The sequence below is a fragment of the Monodelphis domestica genome, chromosome 2, assembly GCF_027887165.1.
Source record: "Monodelphis domestica isolate mMonDom1 chromosome 2, mMonDom1.pri, whole genome shotgun sequence".
Lineage (NCBI taxonomy): Eukaryota > Metazoa > Chordata > Mammalia > Didelphimorphia > Didelphidae > Monodelphis > Monodelphis domestica.
Window position 1 is genome coordinate 408,731,247 of NC_077228.1, and position 21,282 is coordinate 408,752,528.

At 36.1% G+C, this 21,282-nt stretch overlaps 1 protein-coding gene and 1 long non-coding RNA gene across 2 annotated transcripts in view; one reads left to right on the forward strand and one right to left on the reverse strand.

The window, feature by feature from the left end:
* Positions 1-21,282, reverse strand: part of SGK1 (serum/glucocorticoid regulated kinase 1) — a 159,479-nt gene that overhangs the window by 15,323 nt on the left and 122,874 nt on the right. The window lies entirely within an intron of this gene.
* LOC103100447 (uncharacterized) overlaps positions 18,936-21,282 on the forward strand; it is a 65,478-nt gene continuing 63,131 nt past the window's right edge. Inside the window, exons 1-2 of the long non-coding RNA XR_001627158.2 lie at positions 18,936-19,064; positions 19,530-19,560. This is a non-coding gene — a long non-coding RNA (uncharacterized LOC103100447). The remainder of the gene's footprint in view (positions 19,065-19,529; positions 19,561-21,282) is intronic.

Sequence of the window (21,282 nt, forward strand, 5' to 3'; positions counted from 1 at the left end):
CAATCCTTCATGGCTATGGGACCTGTATAAGTCACTTAACTTTTTTTCAGTTTGCCTTTACTAGCTGTGTGACCCTGGGCAAATCATTTAATCTCTCTACCTCAGTTTCCTCATCTACTCAGAGGCTTCCAGATTGGGACAAACTATCTTCTGCCTCCTCCCCTCACTAGGCTTCCCAACCAGAAAATAATGTAGGGAAATAACATGAAGAGGCTTGTATCAGTTCACAACAGAGCAGGTCAAGAAGTTGAGGGCTTTGCCAAAATGGATTGTAGACCCTGAAACTCCTAATCTTTGACCTTCATCAACAGACCTTACTGTTAACATTAACTCTTCCTGCATGCATTCCCCTCAACTTCCCTCATTTTTATCTTTCAGACAATCTTTTTCCTCTCATCATTCAAGCCTTCTCTTTGAGGTTTATTCAACCAAAATTTATCACCCACTCGAAATTCTGGTAGCTATTTTTTCCTGGTTTGGTTCAATCTTCTCCATTTCACCTCCTTCCTTTACTATAAGAGTCTTTAGTATATGTTGGCATTTCTTCAAATACCCTGACTTCCTGGTTCCTAAACCATTTACCATCTTACATGTTCTATTTTTTCAGTCTTCTGACCTTGTTTTAGTATTTTTTGTTTCATAGAAACTTTGGTTTCTTTTTAGACCATTCTAATATTTACAGTTTGTTGCACGGGAAAGGCTTTTTTCACTTCTTATACCAAGCTATTAATTTCTTTTCTGATTCTTTCTTCCATAGATTTTATTCCCCTCCTCCCAAATATTTCCTCAAATATTCTCATTTCATTTACAAAAGCATTTTAATTAAAAAAAAAAAACAACTTTTGCTTCATCTCTTCAAGGAATTCTGGTTGAGTTTTTGCTTAAACTGTGATTTTTCTCTGAGGTTTTGCTTGTAGATATTTTTGAGTCATTCTCTTCTTCTGGGTTTGAGTCTTGATCTACCCTGACATAATAAAAGCACTTTACCATAGGTTTCTTTCTTTCTTTGCTCATTATTCCAGGGTTGGCCAATGTTACACTTTTCTTGGGAAGGTCTAGACTGGTCCTGTTGCTACTTTCTTGCAGTATTGAATGTTGTATTATTTTAAGATCTGAGGGAAAGGCTGGGAACCTACACAAACTTTCATTGTTCCTGAAGTTGTTTGATCTAGGGCAAAGTCTGACTGTTGCCTCACTGGTCTGAACTCTATAAGTTCTTGGCCTGTCTTTGATTCTGAGGAAGTATAGAATGCTCCTGGAAAGCTCTGTTGGGTCAGTGGCAGAATTTGTATGCTCTCCTTTTATTTGGGATTTCTGTCTTGGCTATCCTTCTACAAATGGAGTAAGAAGCTAGAACTGAGACCTTCCTCTGTTTCTAGGATTTGAGCCACAATGCTGATATTCCTTTTATTTTTTCTCCCTTCCATATAACATTTAGAGCCTCCCTAACCTAGAATGCTACTCCCTAGTGCAGTTTCTCTATCAGCCTAGGTCTGTGATCTCTGATCAGAATTAAGGACTAAGGAACAAAGATGCCAGTTGGCACCTATTCCTGTTAAAATATCTCAATAAAGACCTGAAGGTGCCTAGGTATAATTCTAGAACTGCCTCATACACTAGCAAACAGCCTCTCCCTTGTCATTGAAGTGATCTGCATGCAAGGTGCTCCTCATCTGGCCCTGTCCCCAGTGTCCACAGACATTTCTGTTTTGTTTCTTTATGCTGCTCTGAGCTTGACAAATGACTAACTTTTTTTTTCTGGATTTACTCATCAGTCTGGTACATTTTCTAGGGCTGTTTGGAAAAATTATGTGGAGGGGAGCTTGTACTACTCTGCACTACTCTGCTATCTTGGCTCTGCCCCATTATCTTTTAAAAATATATTTTTATTTTTCCCCAATTACATATAAAATCACTTTTAACATATTTAAAATTTTTTGAGTTCCAAATTCTCTCCCTCTCATCATTTTTCCCTTCCACTGCTTCCATTCCCTAATGGTAAACATTCTGATATAGATTTTACATGTGTAATCATTTAGAATATTTTTCCATCTAATTATCTTTTTTGTTTGTTTGTTTGTTTAAAAATACTGTGTTTTGGTTCCAAGGCAGAAGAGCAATAAGGGCTAAGCAAAAGGGGTTAAGGGACTTGCATAGGGTCACACTGCTAGGAAGTATCTGAGGTCAAATCTGAACCCAAGACCTCCCATTTCTCAATCCACTAAGCTACCTAGCTGACCCCTTCTCAGTCTTTTTTTGTTTGATCATTATTCATGTCAAACCCACTAACTGTGGGTATTCCCAAATATTTCCCTGGCTTTCTTTCCTTTTCTTTCTATACTTTCTCACTTGAGTGTCTCATTAGTTCCCCTGGATTCAATTATCATCTCCACACATGTGATTCCCAGAACTTTTTATCCAGCCCTGGTTTCTCTTCTGAGATTCAGTCCTTATATTACCAACTAACTATTGGACACTTCAAACTACGGTCCTGTGGCTATCTCAAATTAAGCAAATCCAACAGAGAACATGTTATTTTTACCAGAAAACTCTCCTCTCCTCTGAACTAACCATGTGTTTTTCATGATCAGTAAATTCCAATATCTCCTTAGAATCACCACCAACCTCAGTCCTCTGTCATTTAAAGCATCTTGTAATCTGGCTTCCTTCTTCCTGGCCAATCCATTCTACTTTTTTTCCCTAAACTCTACCATTCAGTCATACTGGCCACTTGCTATTTCTTGAACACAAAACTCTTATTTCCTTGCCTTTATACTATCTGCACCCAGTGTCTGGAATACTCTCCCTCTCTTAGTATCCTTTCTTTCCTTAAAGATACAATTCAAGTTTTACCTCCTCTAGGAAGCGTTTCCTGGATCCCCCAATTGTTGTCATCCTCTCTAAAGATATATTTACTCTACTCTGTATTTATTCAGTATGTTCTGATTTATATAGGCTGTATCCCCATTAGTTAGAGAAGGAAGTGGCCAAGAAAACCCCAAATAGGGTCACAAAGTGGGACACAGCTGAAAAAGGACTGAACAATAATTCCTCATTAGAATGTCAGTTCTCTGAGAGGGCAAGGACTATTGTGTGTGTACTGAAATCTCAGCACAGTGCCTGGCAGAGTAAATATGTAATAAGACGTTTATGGATAATCTTATTTATGAACCTAACAAAGTTCCTTCAACCAATAAATCAACATGCATTTCATGAAGTAGTTAATGTGTACCAAGTACTAAGCCCAAAGGATACAAATGAAAAAGTGATGACAGTCCCTTTTCTCAAGCATTTTACATTTTATAGGGGGGAGACCACATGTATAGATATGTTAATACATATATATATATATATATATATATATACACACACACAAAATAGATATCAAATAAATACAAGTCAATTTTAGGTGATAGGCATTAATAGTTCTGCATATTTTGAAATGGGTTTCAATTGAGATTTAGTTCCAAGGCAGAAGAGTGGTAAGGATTAGACAATAAGAGTTAAGTGACTTGCCCAGGGTCACACAGCTAGGAAATGTCTGAGGTCAAATTTGAAAGCAAGACCTCTCATCTCCAGGCTTGGTTCTCTAGCTGCCCTAGAAATGAGATTAGAAGGAAATATTCTGAATATTCTGAGGTTGGGAAGGAGTGTTTTCCAGAAGTTTAGTGTAAATGCAGAGACTATAGATAGAAATGGATAGCAGAGGTAGATGAGACTCAAAAGCAATCTAAGATGTAAAATACTTTTCAAGTTTAAAATCACTACATAAATGCTGTGTATTATTAGTTTTATTTGCTTCTGGTCACCACACCTTCCACTTAGAGATAACTGAATTCCCTGAGGCCTTCTGCTTTTCTCCCACCAAACTCAAACTTTGTTTATCAAGCAGTACAAGGGTATGTTGTTGAATATTTAACAACCAGGCTGGGAGTGGAGAGGCATGCGCATGTACTTTTTAGTTCAATGTGAATCATTAACAATTAAGTCTAAGCAATTAGCAAAAGTATAAATCAAGCCTAGATTTGTAGTCATCTGACTTCTGAGATGTAAGTGTTCACCTAGAAAATTTAGCAATTAGTTCTTTATTGTTTGTTAGATTCTGGGATATTCCTGGGTATAAGGAATAACCAGGAGGCTGGAAACCAAAGTTGCAAGGGACTTTAAGTGCCCTCACAAGAAGAGTTTACCTTGGTATTGTAGAAGATGGATTTGGGGCAAAGGAGATAAGAAAACAGTGTTGTCTTGGAAAAACCAAGGAATTTGGAGGCTGAAGTTTTAGCCTTGAATCTGGGGTCTGTATCACTTTGTACCTCTGTGACATTAAAAAGGAATTTAATTCCTCATCTGACAAAGAGGGGATCTAATTGGACGACCTAAAGCTGTTAGTTATTTCCCACTTATCCCACATATAGCTTGTTCTGTATATAGTACAACATACATGTTGGCTTCCCCACTAGATGAAGCGTTTGAAAACAAGGACTGTCCTTTATCTTTCTTTGTATCCTAAGTGCTTAGTTCAGTTCCCTTTTCACAAGTAGACATAAACAGATGTTTATTGACTGATTATTTAAACAGCCAACGCCAAGAGAGTGGGACTGTCTCTGTGCATAGACTTTTCCACTTAAATCTTCATGCACAAGTGTCTTTGTGCACAAAAACGCACAAAGACAATTGTCATCCTCGGTTACAGAGAGACTACTACTACTACTACTACTACTACTACTACTACTACTACTACTACTACTACTACTACTACTACTACTATTTAAATGGCCATAGGAGCAAAAGATCTTAGACTTAAGAGATGGAAGGGACTTTCAAAATCACTGAATTCAATTTCCTCATTTTATAGAGGAGAAAATTGAGATTCTGAGAAGATATATGATTTACCCAAAATCACAGACAATAAGTGAATCAGCATTTGAACCCATTTTCACTTGACTCCAAGTCTAGAATTTCTGCCACAGTACCAGATGGCTTCCAAGGTATTTTTTTAATAAATATTTTATTGAATTAATGTATGAATTTAACTCAACAAACTAAAAAAAAAAAACTTTCAGCGCCTACAGTGGAAGACAGCTGGATAGAAAATTAAAAAAAAAAAAAACAAACAAACAGAATCTGAAATAGATTGGGGTTTGCTCAAAGAATTTTCTTCTATGGAAATTTCCTACCCCTGCCCCCTTAATTACTATAGATGAAATTCTTTAGTGTGTACAAGCCTTTGGGTAGTTTAATATGAAGTGTATTCTAGAAATATAAAAAGAAAAGGGAAATTAGCCCTATTTTCAAGGAGTTTGTAATTCAGTCTATTGGAGCCAAGGTAAGAACAAAATTTACCTTCCCAGTCTCTTTCTTTAGAGCTCCTTCCCCCAGGCATCTTCTTGAAAGTCAAAAAAGCTCACTGTCCAGCCCTCCTAGCTGAAATTAGGTAGGCTCCTGGACTATCTGGGGTCACTTATGTCCCCAAGAAAGGATTCCCCTCTCCCACAGTTCTGGTAAATAGTTATCTCGATCCAGCCTTTGTTTCAAAGAACTAGATAGAGAAATCTATTATTTCACAAGGCATTCTGATTGGGAACAGCTTTTTAAATTGTTAGGAATGAACAATTCCTACCTCTTAGCTGCTTGTTCTTAATAGGACCTTGTCTTTGTCAACAAGTTACTTACAGGTTTTCAATAAACAGGTAAACTGCCCACAAGCAATGGATGAGATGAACTAATTCTGACTAAACTAGGTTGCCTTATCACCAACCTTTAAACTCTCCCTGGGAGGATTGTGCTTATCTCTTCTTAAAGGTTACTTGGGGGTGTGGGGAGTGAGAAGTTAGTGTGACATTCTCCCGTTATTAATATCAAAAGGTTGATGTGCCTCCCCCTCTTCTTATAAAAGCTTTACAGCTTTAGGTGAGCCTGTGTGGGAATTGCCCCAGGAAGGGCTGCCATCTTAGATCCTTATGACCAAATCTTAAGTACCAATCTTGCACCTTTTTGTCTTAGGGTATCTCTGTATTTGGATTATTGAAGCTTCTAAGGGGAGGTCAACCCCAATGGCTCTCAGCAGGCCTTCCTATATAATCCAGTCCCAAAATACTCCCCTCTTTGTATCTGTCTCCAACCTTCTGGTCATTTCTTTAAAATATTGATTTGCTTTGCTGTATCCATTGTGAATCTGTTCTCCAATTTCTTGAAGATATTAATTAGCTCGAATATGTTCATCATAAAGCCAATGCAAAGCTATTCACACCAACACTCTGTCTCCAACTATTGGATAATGTTATAATCCCTTCTAGGAGACTTGATTTCAGGATTCTCCTATAAGTAAGAGATTTTTCTGTTTCTGCCCCAAATTTGGGGCATTTGTTTTGGGTCCATGACTTGAGACAGTGTCCCTTCCTCCCATCTCTCCCTCTCTCAATAAAGCATTGTATTTTAAATGATTGATTTCCATAGTCAGATATTTTTGAATAAGTGGTAAAAGAGGTAAATTTTGAAATTTCCAAGATCCCATCAATTTCCACTCCACACAGAGGAAGCTAGGTGGCTCAGTGGATAAAAGAGCCAGACCTGGACAGGAGGACCTGGGTTCAAACGTGACCCCAGACATTTTCTGGCTGTGTGACTCTGACAGTGACTTGACTTCCATTGCCTATCCTTCACCACTCTTCTGCCTTGGAACCAATACTTAGTATTGACCCTGAAACTGAAGATAAAGGGTTTTTTTTTTTTTTAAGTTACTTTACTTTAGAAAGTTACTTAACATTAGAGCTGGAAACTAAAAAAAAAAAAAAAGGAGAACAAAGAGTATATAGGGAAAGATGAATACAAGCAAATTTAAATTTGACTTTAGTGAAAACTTCCTAACAATTAAAGCTTTCCCTAAATAGAAAGCCTGAAGAGTTAGTGGTTTCTTCTAACAAAGACTGAATGGCCACTTGTTGGACTTGTGGGAGAGAGGATCCTTTCTCTAGTGTGAATGATATCAAATGTCCTTTGAAGAACTAGCCAACTTGGATGTAAATGTATTTCAATGGGCAGTTAGGTGGCCCAGTGAATAGAGTGCCCTGTCTGCAAGTTCAAAAAAACTCATCTTCCTGGGTTCAAATCTGGCCTTAGCTATTTACTAGCTGTGTGGCCCTGGGCAAGTCACTTCACCCTGTTTGCTTCAGTTTCCTTTTCTGTGAAATGAATAGAAAAAGGAAAGGGCAAACCACTCCAGTATCTTTGCCAAGAAAACGCCAAATGGGATCAGAAAGAGTCAAGACACAGATGAAATGACTGAACAACAAATGGATTTCTAATGTCAGATATAGGTGAGGGGTGAGGAGGCACTGGGAGAAGCCTAGGAACCTCCCTAATTTATTTAACATCTTGTTAACTACTCACCTGCCCTTAACTGTTCAAAATAAATGAATTTGTTGCATCACAGAATAAATTTCTTAAAACCACCACTGCTTCTTTGGTTTGGGTAGCATGGAATATATGATTTTTGGTGAATGTCAGGGGGTACATTTTAAAGTTTTAGTCACATAAAGCCAGAATTCACAAGATTCTAATAAAGAGATATGAAAATTTCTTTTCCAGCCATTTCCATGGAGGAGGGAAGTCTATAGATGTTATGTGTTGCACAAGATTTGGGGCTTTTTCAAAGTATTGATCTTTGGGCTGATTTGTTTTTCCTCTTAAAAGTTATAATGGATGTAAAAAATTATAATAAATGTCATAATGGATGACTTCCCCCTCTAGGGGGAAGTATATTTGGGATAACTGATGATGTAATAAAACAGAAGATATCAATATAAGTTTATTTTTAAAAGAACAAAGGACAGAATGCTAATCTCTACCCAGTTTTATTTGCAGAAGTGACATTTGAACTACCTGAATAATAAAGTTGTTGGTGGCAGTCTTTTGTCTCAAGTTAAGGGAGACCAGAAAGCTTCAATTTTCCCAGCACAAATCTCTCTTAAAACATCTCCCTCTTTGACCTTATAATTAAGCCTCCTCATATAAAAACAGCCAAAGCTTAGGATATCCTAAGGGCTATTTCCTGTAAATCCTGCCTACAAATTGCAGCATCAAAATTGAAATGACTTGATGGTCTTGGTAACAGCTATAACCTTTCTCCCACATGATGGGGACGGGCTTCTCTCTCTCTCTCTCTCTCTCTCTCTCTCTCCCTCCTTCCCTCCCTCTCTCAGTCTCTCTCTCTCTGTGTCTCTGACTCTCTCTTTCTTTCTCTCTCTCTCTCTCTCTCTCTCTCTCTCTCTCTCTCTCACACACACACACACACACACACACACACACACACACACACACACCCAACACAAAGGGAGTGGGAGAGGTGTTATGTGCTAGGGGAGGAGTGGGATGGGGTTGCTAGTGCCCTAAAAAAAAGTAAATATGTCAAAACACTTGGATTCCAATTAAGATCACAACTTTAGAACTGAAAAGAGCCATAGAAATGGTCTCATCTCACTATCTCACTGTTCCTTTTTTCAATAAGAGGAAACTGAGATCCAGAGAGATCAGGGAATTTGCCCAAGGTTACACAGGTAGCAAATGACCCTTAGGAAATTACTTAATTTCTCCCTAAGCATCAAGTTTGGAAAATAAGACAGTCCCTTCTGGAATTCTAAGATGACAATATTATTTTCATTGAGAAGTTAATCTGAATTTGATTTCTTTTTTCCCCAAGCAGTAGATCTTTTAGATCTTTTTAGAGATCTTTTGATTTCAGTGTTTTTCAGTCAATAAATATCTACTAAGCACCTACTTCAGGTAAGGTTTTTTTTTTTAACCCTTATCTTCTATTTAGAATAAATACTAAGTATTGGTTCCAAAGTAGAAGAGCAGTAAAGGCTAGGCAATTGGGGTTCAGTGACTTACTTAGAGTCAAGCAGCTAGGAAGCATCTAAGGTCAAATTTGAACCCTGGACCTCCTGATTCTAGGTCTTTCTTTCTGTCCACTGAATCACCTCACTGCCCCTATAGGTAATGAGTATTTTTTTTTAATAAAAGATTTTTTTTAAAGCTCTTTTGGTAAAAAGGAAAGAGTCAGGCCAAGGATTAAAATCCCAATGATTGCCTGATTGACCTTGGACAAGTCCTTTAATTTCCCTGGGCTTTATTTTCCTCAGTTGCAAATGAGGAGTTTAGACTAGATGGCCTTTGAGGACTCTTTCAACTCTAGAGCTATGATGCTATTCCTATAACAGATTTAGAGAAGTGACAATAAAAACCTAATAAGATGTCTTATCCAGAATTTCTAAATATTGATAAAAATTTGTTGATAAAAACTGATTCTATTATATGTAAAATAATTATTAAAATACAAAATAGGAAAGTTAGAATAGATAGTGAAACATTCTCTTTTCATAGAAGGAACCTTTATTTCTTCATTCCTCTCCAGGCTCTGCTCCTGATTGCAGACTTTTTTCTCTGCCCCATCAGCTTCCTTTTTGTCTCTGGTCTTTCTCCTAATCAAAATAATAATTTAAACTTCCCATGTGGATCACTGTGCCTGGCATTGGACTTAGTAAATGCTTAGTGATTTGAAATAACCTCCAAGACTCTTTCTTTTCCAAAAAAAAAAAAAGAAAAGGAAGGACAAGAAAAGAAATAAACACTAAATCTCACTTAGAGAACATAATTTTCTGATAAGCATCTATATTATACATAGCTTGCTTTTTATTTTTTTCTTCATATTTTTTTATTGATTGACTTGATATTCTTAGGTTTTTTTAAATTTTATTTGGTCAATTTCAAACATAATTCCTTGGTTACAAAAATCATATTCTATTCCTCCCCCCCCTCTCATAACCAATGTGCAATTCCATTGGGTATTACATGTGCCCTTGATCAGAACCTATTTCCATGCTGTTGAGGTTTTAGCTTGCTTTTTATATATTAGTTTATCTGCTTTCTCCCTCATTAGATGCTAAGTTCCTTGAGGGCAGGGACTGTCTGCTTCATTTTTTATCTCTAGGTCTTAACAAAATTCTGAAGGCATTTAATCAATGTTTATTGGAGGAAGGAATGAATAATTCCTTTATTATGTAAACATGTAGGTGCTGAAGGAATTGCAAGGATGCTGGGAAAAAGGCAATTTAACAATTCTTAAAGTACCTACTATATGTCACCCATTATGCTTAGTGCTAAAGCTATAAAGATTAAAAACAAATAAACCTAAAACTTCCCTCTAAAGCAAGGTGAAAACATACATACTAAGTAAATACAGAATAATTTGGGATAAGTACATGGTCCCAGTCCTTAAATAGCTTACTATTAGTTTTCCAAGTTACCATTATATTATTCCTTTCTGGACAAAGCTGGGAGCTATATAAAAGTCTTGAATGCTTATCAATGTGTGGAATAATAATAATTATAACAAATAACATTTATATTGCATTTAAGATTTACAAAGTGCTTTACAAATATCACTCTATTTTATCTTCACAAAAACCCTGGGAGGTTAGGTGTGGTTATTTTTCCCACTTTACAGATAAGAAAGACAGAGGTTAAATGAATTGCTTAGAGTCACACAGCTGGTAAGGGTATAAAGCTGGATTTAAACTCAGGACTTCCTCACTTTAGGACCAATACTTTTATGCACTTTTCTACCTAGCTGCCTAGCACATAGTAAACACTTAATTAATATTTATTGATTCATTGATTTGGTCACCGGATCAGAAGCAGAGCCATTGGAGTAAATAAGTGTTGAATGACGGAAGGAAATGTTCCTGTTGTCTGAAAAATAATGGAGCAAACAGCTTGTCAATAACTGATGTTATCATCCCTTAAAATGTGGGTGAAAGTTCTGGAAACTCAGATGAGCTTGTTAGAGGGTAAATTTATTATAATATGAGAGCTAAGAAAGCCTGCCTTTTTCCTAAATTATATAGCCTTGAGTATCGCTTTTTAAAAGTGTCATTTAAAATAATATATCTGACATTCATATGTATATTAATATATCTTCCAAATTATATTTAAAAAAACATTGTTATTAGTTTCACCTCATAGTAAAAAGTAAATGAATCCAAAACACACAGAATATAGACTATTTATTCTATATCCCTTTCTAATGCTTTTGATTATATATTCTCATTTGTCTTGTATTTTCTTAAAAGCAAATATAAATATAATCTCCTGCTCATTTCCTTGAATAGTCCCATAAGAATATTGAACAAATTTATTAATGAAATTACATAGTATTTTAGTATTTTCTCAAGACTAAAAGTGATTATGTATATGTAACACACACATATATGTATATATATACATATGTATACAGGCATACCAATAATCTATACTTACCCCAGAATTCCATCTTTGTCTTAATGTGACTAATAATTGATGATAATTGACATGTATGATGTTAGGCAAATTATGAAATTATATAATACTTTCTCAATTAAGGTGAGTGCATATGCCAATGACTTATACTTCTCTTGGGGTTTCATCTGTGCTTTAATGTGACTTACAATTAACATGGATGATGTTGGGCAAATCGAAATGCTTATCTACAAAAAATTCAATTGGGCTAGATGATCCTTTAATTTTAGAACAGTATAAGCTCTAAAGTCCATGATTCCAGGCATTTCTCTGAGGAACTCAATCTGAAGGAGACCAATATTCATTGGTAAGGTTAGAATATCACATTTCTTTTCTAGAAAAGGGCCTCTTGGTACAAAATACTTGAATCACTTAAGACACCCACACATCCATCATCACTCCTCAAATTGCTTTTTTTTTCTAGACTAAATTTATCTTATCAAGATTCTGCACCAATATGAGAGTGAAAAGGATGAAAACACAGGGAGGAAAGTATAAAATACTGCAGAGAAAAGATGTTAGGGCGTGATGGATAAAGAGCCTTGAGATAATGTAAATCTGAACTCCACAATAGACACATCTTGAGGGAGGATTTTTTTGCCCAGACATTATTTCAGGTTGACCTTTTTGAAATCAATGAAGTTTGAAGGTCTTTTTTATTATCAATAGAACAAAAATGCAGGAGTCTATTCTATCTACCAGCAAAAATGTAGATATCTGTTTTATCTGGAGGATGGACAAAGCCACCCATCATAAAATAAACAAGAGAATAAATGAAGTTTGTTTTCTCTCCCTTGCTGTCTTCCTTTTTAATCATCTTCCCTTCCTCCTCAGCCTTTAGGCATCATGTATTTATAAAATATCTACAATGTTCCAGGAACTCTGCTAAGTGCCAGAGGGAAAGGCTAGTCTCCTATCTCAAAGAGTTTATACTCTTAGGGGGAGACAACATGCAAACATAGATAGCTAGAGATATAGAGAGATGATTCAAATGATAATTTGGAGATACTCAACACAGAGAAGACACTAGCATTAAGAGAGATCATTAAAGGCTTCTTGTGTAAGGAAGGATTTTTATTTGTGTCTTGAAGGAACCTAGGGAAGTCAGGAAATAGAAATGGTGAGAGAGAACATTCTTGGCTTGGGAGACAGCTAGTGGAAAGGCATGAAGTTAAGAAATAGAGTGTTCTCTTTGAGAAACTTCCAGGTGGCAAATTGCTGTGGGGTGGGCCAGTCTCCCACAGGGGATAGGGCCTTGGAGTTGGGATGGTGTCAGTGAAATGATGGATGGGATACAGCTTTCGCATTCAACCTGCAGCACAGGTTTCACAGGATAAATTGCTCTGCCTTGGCTGAGGCCTGGCTTTATTTTATACCCTCATGATCTACTTGGCACACAATTTCATTCTCAACGTACATGTTTCCATAGAACCTAACAACATATGGTAAGCCTAGGGAGATAGTCAATGAAACATTGTTGCTAAATGCAGGATCAAAGGGTAGAATCAACATGACCCAGATATAGGTTAGAGAATTCAGAACACAGATTTGCCAGAAGTTTTTATGCCTAGAAAAGAGGGTCCTGTCTAAGTGGTTATGAAAGAATCCTTAGGTTTAATTTTGTAAGTGGGTTCTCCTGGTAATATCCTGGGGGGACAGAGTGGTACATCTTTATTAACCTTGCAAGCATGTTGCTCTCATTTTTTTTCCTGGGGCTAAGTAAGAATAATAATCATAGCAATTCTAATAATAAGGGAATGTTAATAAGGAAAGTCACTTAGAGGGGTTTCAGTGGGTGTTTCCATCCTTCCTGAGGGCTGCTTTTCAGTTCCTGGTTTCCACATGTGACCATGTCAAACAGCGTGGACTTTGATGACTCCCAGGAACAAATATCACTAGATCACAGAATGTACAGACCAGTAAGGGAAAGAAGACTGGAAATATAAAAGGAGCCAGGTTTTGAAGGGCTCTGAATGCCAAAGAAAGGATTCTAGATATGATCCTGGAGTTGATACACAACTACTGGAATTTGTTGAATGGGGGGGGGGGGGAGTGATGGTGGTGACATGATACGATCTTTAGAAATATAAACTGGCCAGCATTCTTATGCTTATTATCATTTATTATCATTATTATCATCAGTCATATGCTTCTTAGTTCATTCTCAATCACCTCCCAACTTCAAATGTTCACTCCCAACCTAAATAATAATTTTTGCTCCAGAATTGTCTTTTGCTTCTCAAAATATCCTGAGTCACCCATCTTGTAACTCATTCTCTCAAGGCCTTTATTTTCAGGTGGTTGGCTAATAAACCTATCTGATAAAGTCTGATATATCTATTTCAGTTAAAGGGCTAATGGTGAATGATTATTTAATGTTTTACTTCTTCTAGAAGTACTAAGATTTTAACAAATCATTCCAGATGACACAATGCCTTAGTCTTAAGAAAAGGCCCCCTTTGCTTCTCTTTTTTTAAGATACAAAGACATTTATTATTAAAAAAAATTATTTTCAGTACCAAATTTTCTTTCTTTACTACTGTCCCACTCAGGAAGCCATGAAGTATGCAAAACATATTTCTACATTATCCATGTCATAGGGCAGGAGGAAACAAAAATGAAGGAAGAGGAAAAATTTATGTTGCCATCTGTTTTCAGAGTCCACCAGCTTTATCTCTTAAGGCAGATAGCATTGGCATTTTTCATAATACCTTTGGAATTTCTATGAATCATTGTCTTGTTCAGAGTAGCTAAGGCATTCACAGTTGATTATCATTACAATATTGCTGTAACTGTGTAGTGTTTTTCTAGTTTGCCTCATTTCATTCGCATCAGTTCATATAAGTCTTCTCAGACTTTTTCAAAATCATCCCCTTTATCATTTCTTGTATCTCAATATTATTCCATCACAATCATATACCATATCTTACTCAGCCATTTCCAATTGATGGGCATCCCCTGAATTTCCAATTCTTTGCTACCAAAAAGAAGTGCTATAAATAATTTTTACATATGGGTTAAAAGGTTCCTCTTCTAATAAATGAATAACAGATGGTAGAATTTTATTAGTCTGTCTGAGCTTCAGATACTTCATCTGTAAAATGATGCTGTCCCCTTTAGCTTTAAAGTTCTGTGGTTTTATAAATCTATGAAATGCAAGAGATATAGAAAAAAATAGAATAGCCTGGATTTAGATCCAAGGGGTGAGGGAGTTAGGAGAATTAACTTTAATTTTTAAGAACCTGGATGATTAGAGAAATGAAAGGTCTACTAATAGAATAAGCAGTTGAGAAGAGGATCAGGTTTTAGGGGAAGAATGAGTCCAATTCTGGCCTTTTTAAATTCAAGATGTGCATAGGACTTTCAGATAGAGATGTCTGTCAGTTCATTATGTGGGTCTATAGAGCTCAAAAGAGAAATTGGGGGTGGAGATTTAAGAATCAGTCTCATTAAGATGATAATTAAAACCATAGGGCCCTCACACCTAGCAGATTGGCTAACATAACAGCAAAGGAAAGTAATGAATGCTGGAGGGGATGTGGCAAAGTAGGGACATTAATTCATTGCTGGTGGAGTTGTGAACTGATCCAACCATTCTGGAGGGCAATTTGGAACTATGCCCAAAGGGTGACAAAAGAATGTCTACCCTTTGATCCAGCCATAGCACTGCTGGGTCTGTACCCCAAAGAGATAATGGACAAAAAGACTTGTACAAAAATATTCATAGCTGAGTTCTTTGTGGTGGCCAAAAATTGGAAAACGAGGGGATGCCCTTCAATTGGGGAATGGCTAAGCAAATTGTGGTATATGTTGGTAATGGAATACTATTGTGCTAAAAGGAATAATAAAGTGGAGGAATTCCATGGAGACTGGAACAACCTCCAGGAAGTGATGCAGAGTGAGAGGAGCAGAACCAGGAGAACATTGTACACAGAGACTGATACACTGTGGTATAATCGAATGTAATGGACTTCTCCATTAGGGGTGGTGTAATGTCCCTGAACAATCTGCAGGGATCTAGGAGAAAAAACACTATTCATAAGCAGAGGATAAATTGTGGGAGTAGAAACACTGAGGAAAAGCAACTGCCTGAATACAGCAGTTGAGGGGACATGACAGAGGAGAGACTCTAAAGGAACACTCTAATGCAAATACTAACAACATGGCAATGGGTTCAAATCAAGAACACATGTGATACCCAGTGGAATCACATGTCGGCTATGGGGGGTGGGGGGGAGGAAAAGAAAATGATCTTTGTCTTTAATGAATAATGCTTGAAAATGATCAAATACAATATTATAAAATTTAAAAAAAAACCATAGGGAACAAAGGAGAGCACCAAGGATATAAGGAGAAGAGGAATACTCACATTAATAAGGTGGGGAGAAGAATAGGAGTGAGAGAAAGAAACAGAGATCAGCATAGAGGCAAAAAGAGAACCAAGAGCATGCCATGTCAGGAAAGTCAAGAGGTAGAAAGTTTCAGGAGGCAGGTGGCAAATGAGTATAGTCCCTAATGTAAGGAGGCTCAGGCGGTGGATCCCTGAGCATGGGCTTTCTGAGTTGCAGTAGGGTAATTCTGATGTCGGCATTTACTCTGGCACCAACATGTTTAACCCCCAGGAAAGCAGTGATGATTGTGGGAAACCAAGCTGCATAGGAAAGACAAACAAACCTAGATCAGAATTAGAGAAGGTAATAATTCTTATGTGGATCAGTGTTGGGAACTGGATCCTGAGTGGTGACTGAATTTCCAATTTGAAAGATCTAGGGAGATCCAGTCTCAAAGAAAAATTCTAGGAAGGAAGGAGGTAATCAATGGAGTTAGATGCTGGCATGAGTTCAAAGAGATTGAGAACAACAAAAAAAAGTTATTGGAATCATTAGAAGGAATGTTTGTTTTTAGGGGTTTTGTTTTTAGAATGGGAGATTCATTTGGCAAAGTAGAGGACTCCCTTTATCTATGTGACTGGAGAAAACTATGAGGAGAGATACAGAGGAGTTTGAGCCTCAGAAGCTTGTTGAGGGAGCTCATCTGATGCCCTTGATCTCAGGAAATACTGTTTAATGTTAGAAATCAATTGAGGACCTTTGTTGAAAGTGAGGGAAAAAAGAGGTAGAGCAGGGGTTTGAGGATTCAAGGAAGGAAAGGAACAAGCATTTATTAAGCACCTACTATATGCCAAACACTTTAAAATGTTATCTCCTTTGATCCTCACCACAACCCTGTGAGGAAGGCGCTATAGCTTAGCCACATTATACTGTTAGGTAAGTGGAGGCTGGGGTTAAATGACTTGCCCAGTTAATATCTGGACCTGAATTTGAATTTGGGTCTTCCTGATTCCTATCATAGCCCTCCATTCACCATACCACCTTATTGACTCATCTTTGGAATTTAGACCATCCTTGTGATATGAGAGAAGTCCGATTTAGGTTAATGAGGGTCCCTCAAAAGCCAAACTTATTAACTTTTCCAGAGTATTATAGATTTAGTGATAGAATGATATTTGTGGTTATTGTTGAGTTGTTCCAGTTACATCCACCTCTTTGTGACCCCATGGACATAATTGTTGGCATACAAATAATAATGTCCATGGGGTTTACTTGGCAAAGTTCTTGAAGTGATTTGCTATTTCCTTCTCTAGTGGTTTAAGGAAAACAGATATTAAGTGATTTACCTAGGGTCACATAATTAATGTCTAAGACTGAATTTGAACTTAGGTCTTCCTGTTTTCAGTCCCAACACTATCCAGTGAGTCCTCTACGTGCTCCTAAATAATAGTTGTGACTGGCAAAAGTAAAATCTTGTGTTTTTTTTCCCTTAAGTCAATGTTATACCATGATCCCTAAAAAAAATAAAAATTATGAGTGACCCAAAGGGAAATGGAGCTACAGCACAGAGGTAACATTATGCAATAATGACTTTCATGAAAGAAATGCATCAACTAGGAAACTTATCATCGTAAAAAGAGATGGACTGGTCCTGTTTGATGTGTGAGGGATAACAAATGGAAAATCTAAACCCTCTATTTGTGCCCACAGAATGCCAGAACACTTAATAGACTTCCAGGTGATAGATGTCTGATCCTTTATGGACTATTTATCAGAAGACATGAAGAAGAGTTGTGCAGAATGAAGAAGGGATAGATGAGTTGAGATGGCACATTCTCTGGAGTATTGTCATGATGGTTTAAATGAAGGTAGTACTCTGACCGGTAGGTGTACATCCTCTAAAGACAAATGTATATATTTAGTTATATTATAAATGTATATTACACTTTTCATAGTTTAAAGTGGCATTGATGCTTTTCACTTGCTGTGTGAAATGTGTGATTTGGAATATACTGTTCTTTCTAGAGTCCATAAGTACAAAGAATGTCCTGTCGCTTCTATGAGATACTGAACTATGTATTCTGGGTGTTATACCTGCTTATATAACCAAAAAAAAAAACAACGCAGCTCTAACAGCAGTAAAGGTTGAGAACATAATAGCTTCCTTTGCAGTTTCTTACAATAATCAATTCTTATCTTAGATCCCGATTTCCCCTAATGCATACAGAATAACACTGTTTAGTGATATCAAGAAGTCAATTGCTCTTTTTCTTGTAGTTCATATAAAGTTAGTGTCTGGCTATCTGAAGATTTTGTGGAATAGGATTATTTGGATCAAATCTCTCTAATCTTTTTTGTTATTGTCCCACCGACAAACATTAATTCTGGGAATTTAATGGCTTAAAACTCAAAAGGTTTCCTTCTTCCCTATTCCAGCCAAGAGCAATAACTCCAGTAGTAACCTTGTACCTATCCAAAAAAAATGAAGGAAAAGAGATTCACATAAAAGTGTATGTTTCTCCAAAATTGCCTTAAAAAAACTGTAGAATTTGTAACAAAGGTTTTGTCTTCTCTTTTTTCTCTTTCTCAATGGGGGAAGATAGATTAGAGCAAAAGAAAAATGATTATTAATTGAAAAAATAAAAGTTATTAAAAACTTAAAAAAATAACTTAAAAAATGTTATGCAGGAAGTGAATATAAATGTATAGAACAAACTTTGATTCAGTTTATTCATCTGGGATAAGGTGAATGCCACAACACCACTCTCTTCCTTTGCTTAAAACAGACTGGGAAACTATTGAGTTTTATTATTTTTTTTAAAGAATGTGCTATTTTCTGAAGACATCATTCTATTATATTATGATAGTGGCAGGATTGGGACAGGCAGAGAATCAACTCATTAGGAGGATTACATCCCTTTTCAGGGGTCTAAATGGAAAAAGTGGGCATTTTTTTTCCAGCCCATTAAGGTGCTTGCTAAGCCTGCTGTTCAAAGAAATAGAGGTAATTCGAAAATGAGTCAGAGAACTATTACCAAATGAAATTCTTTTTTCTGATATCTTTTAGTGTGTACTGGTATTCCTGATGCACAAAAGAAAAAAAAGGAAAAAGAAAAGACCTAAAGAGGAAGATTTTCCACACATTAAGTGAAAGATATTTGGGAGAAAAAGGACAAGAAACATGAGTGGGAAGGCAGTTACAACCTGAACCAATGGAAGGAACATGCTCATTGATGAGATCATAAAGGCAGTGAAATACTACACATGTGACTGAAAGTAACACAATCCATACCTCTACTTCTCAGTTTCCCTATCTATAAAATATGGGAATAGATGACTTCTAAAATCTCTTTCAGATCTAAATGGAGGGATCCTATGATGCCATTGTGAAACAAACAGGTGGGCACTTGTTTCTTGTTCTCCAGTTTCTGACTTCCTACTTTGTGTATGAACTTTATGACAATCCAAAGTCTGAGGAACAGACTTAGATAGCCTCAGGAGACTTTTTCCAATCATAGAAGTTTATTATTTCAATGTGATTGAGGGTCAGGGACATAGGGAACAAGTATTTACTAAGCACCTCTATATGTAAGAACTTGTGCTGAGTACTTTATAAATAGTATCTCAAAGGATCCTTATAATAAGCCTATGAGGGATGTGCTATTATTTATACCCATTTTACAGTTGTGGAAATATATAGAGGTTGTGACTGCTCCAGGATCTCATAGCTAGTAAATGTCTGAGTTTGAATTTGAACTCAGGTCTTCCTGATTTCTGGCTCAGGATTTAATGTCCTCTAAGACTTAGCTCCTCAGCTGAAAGAAAAACAGCTGAACTTCCTCTCAAACTCTTTCTGGTTACTAGGTGACAGTTGTGAAGCAATATCCTACTGAGTGTAAGTATAAAATTTATCTTTCTATTTTTCTATCTGCATGAAAAAAATATTCTTCTTAAAGGTTCTAGAGTAGTTTGGGTTGTAGGAAAATACCAGCATAGCTTGTTTAACTTTTCTTATTCAAACAGAACATTCACAAAACCTTTGATCTTTCTAGCTAGGTTGAGATCTCTGAAATGATAAAAAGGCATTTTCAAAACCATCTTTGTCTCCAAATCTTACAACCAAAGAGTATTTTAAAAAATAGTTCATTTTGGACTAGATGGTCTTAACTGAAATTTAACACAAGCCCCTTCTATTTCATGTTCCTTTCAATCAACATCTGCACACAATAGTTAGGTCTCAATGATTATGAAACTGTTATTGAGGTCTAGCTAATAATTGAAAAAACTAACTTCAAATTTGTAACTGAATGATATTTAGGTTTAAGTGTTTATTTATTTTTGTATTTATTTAGTTTATCTTAATTTTATTTTTGTTTATTAATTTATTTCATTTAATATTATTTTTCTTTAATAATTATTCTCTTTAACATTATTTTTTATTTCATTGGGAGTAGAAAATTATCAATGAAGACCTTGTTTTATGTCCATAAGTTGTCTACTTATATCTCTATCACAGAATTTTTTCTATGGAAAAATATATGAATTTATATTTTATATTATATAAAATAATTATATATGTAAATATATGTAATATATGAGATCACCATATATTATTATACATAATATATATTATATGGTCAGTATAGTGAATTGCTTTTGAATAGTAAATGAAATTTGTATTTACTATTCATTTATGATAAGTAATCATAAAGCTACAATGACTAGAACATTCAACTGGTGTTCAGATCTTCTGCTCTGTAGCCAACTCCAAAGTGTCCAGCTTCTTTTGTCATTTGGGGAATCTATCTACATGGAGTCATAGTATGCCACAACTGTTGTTCTTTGAGATGTTTTGCTTAAGAAAAAAATACTTTTAAACACACACACACACACACACACACACACACACACACACACACACACACACACACACACCAGGTACTTTCCAGGGCTTCTGATTGAAATGAAAACCTACAACTGCTATCATTTTTCTAAGCATAGAAGTATCCTTGCAAGGTCATTTCATCTGTTTCTACCCTTTTTTTAGACAAGACCACATTTAAACAATTAAGCTGATGATCCCCTAACTTTTTGTTGCTTTTGAAAAACTTCTAGATCTAGATTTCAAGTTATACAAACAAAAATAACAATAGCAATAGAAAATAGGATTAAATGAAGAAGATAATATAATGAGTTGCATGAAGGTTCAAGGAAATGAGGTAAGTCCCTAATGCTTAGCATAATGGTAAATAATAAGTGCTTGTTGACCGACAGTCATCATATTTCAAACTTTTTTGAATATTTTGCTTTCAACCAAGTAAAAGTATTTTTGGCAATAGATTAAAAATTAAATGAATAGACAGGGAAAAAATATTTCCCCTAGTTATTTTTCTTTTTATAGGACAGAAGGCATCCTGAAAGAAGTATGATTCAGAAGGAGGTCTGGATTTGGATTCATAGGGCCTTTGTTTAGATTTCTCCTTTGCCATTGTCATAAGATATGTCTGACTCAGGCTTGGCATTTTGAGTTTAATATTGGAATGAAATGAACCACTAATATAAGATCTGATGTTTAAGGAAAGGAGATTTACTTAGCAATAGTAAGGGAAGGGCTTGC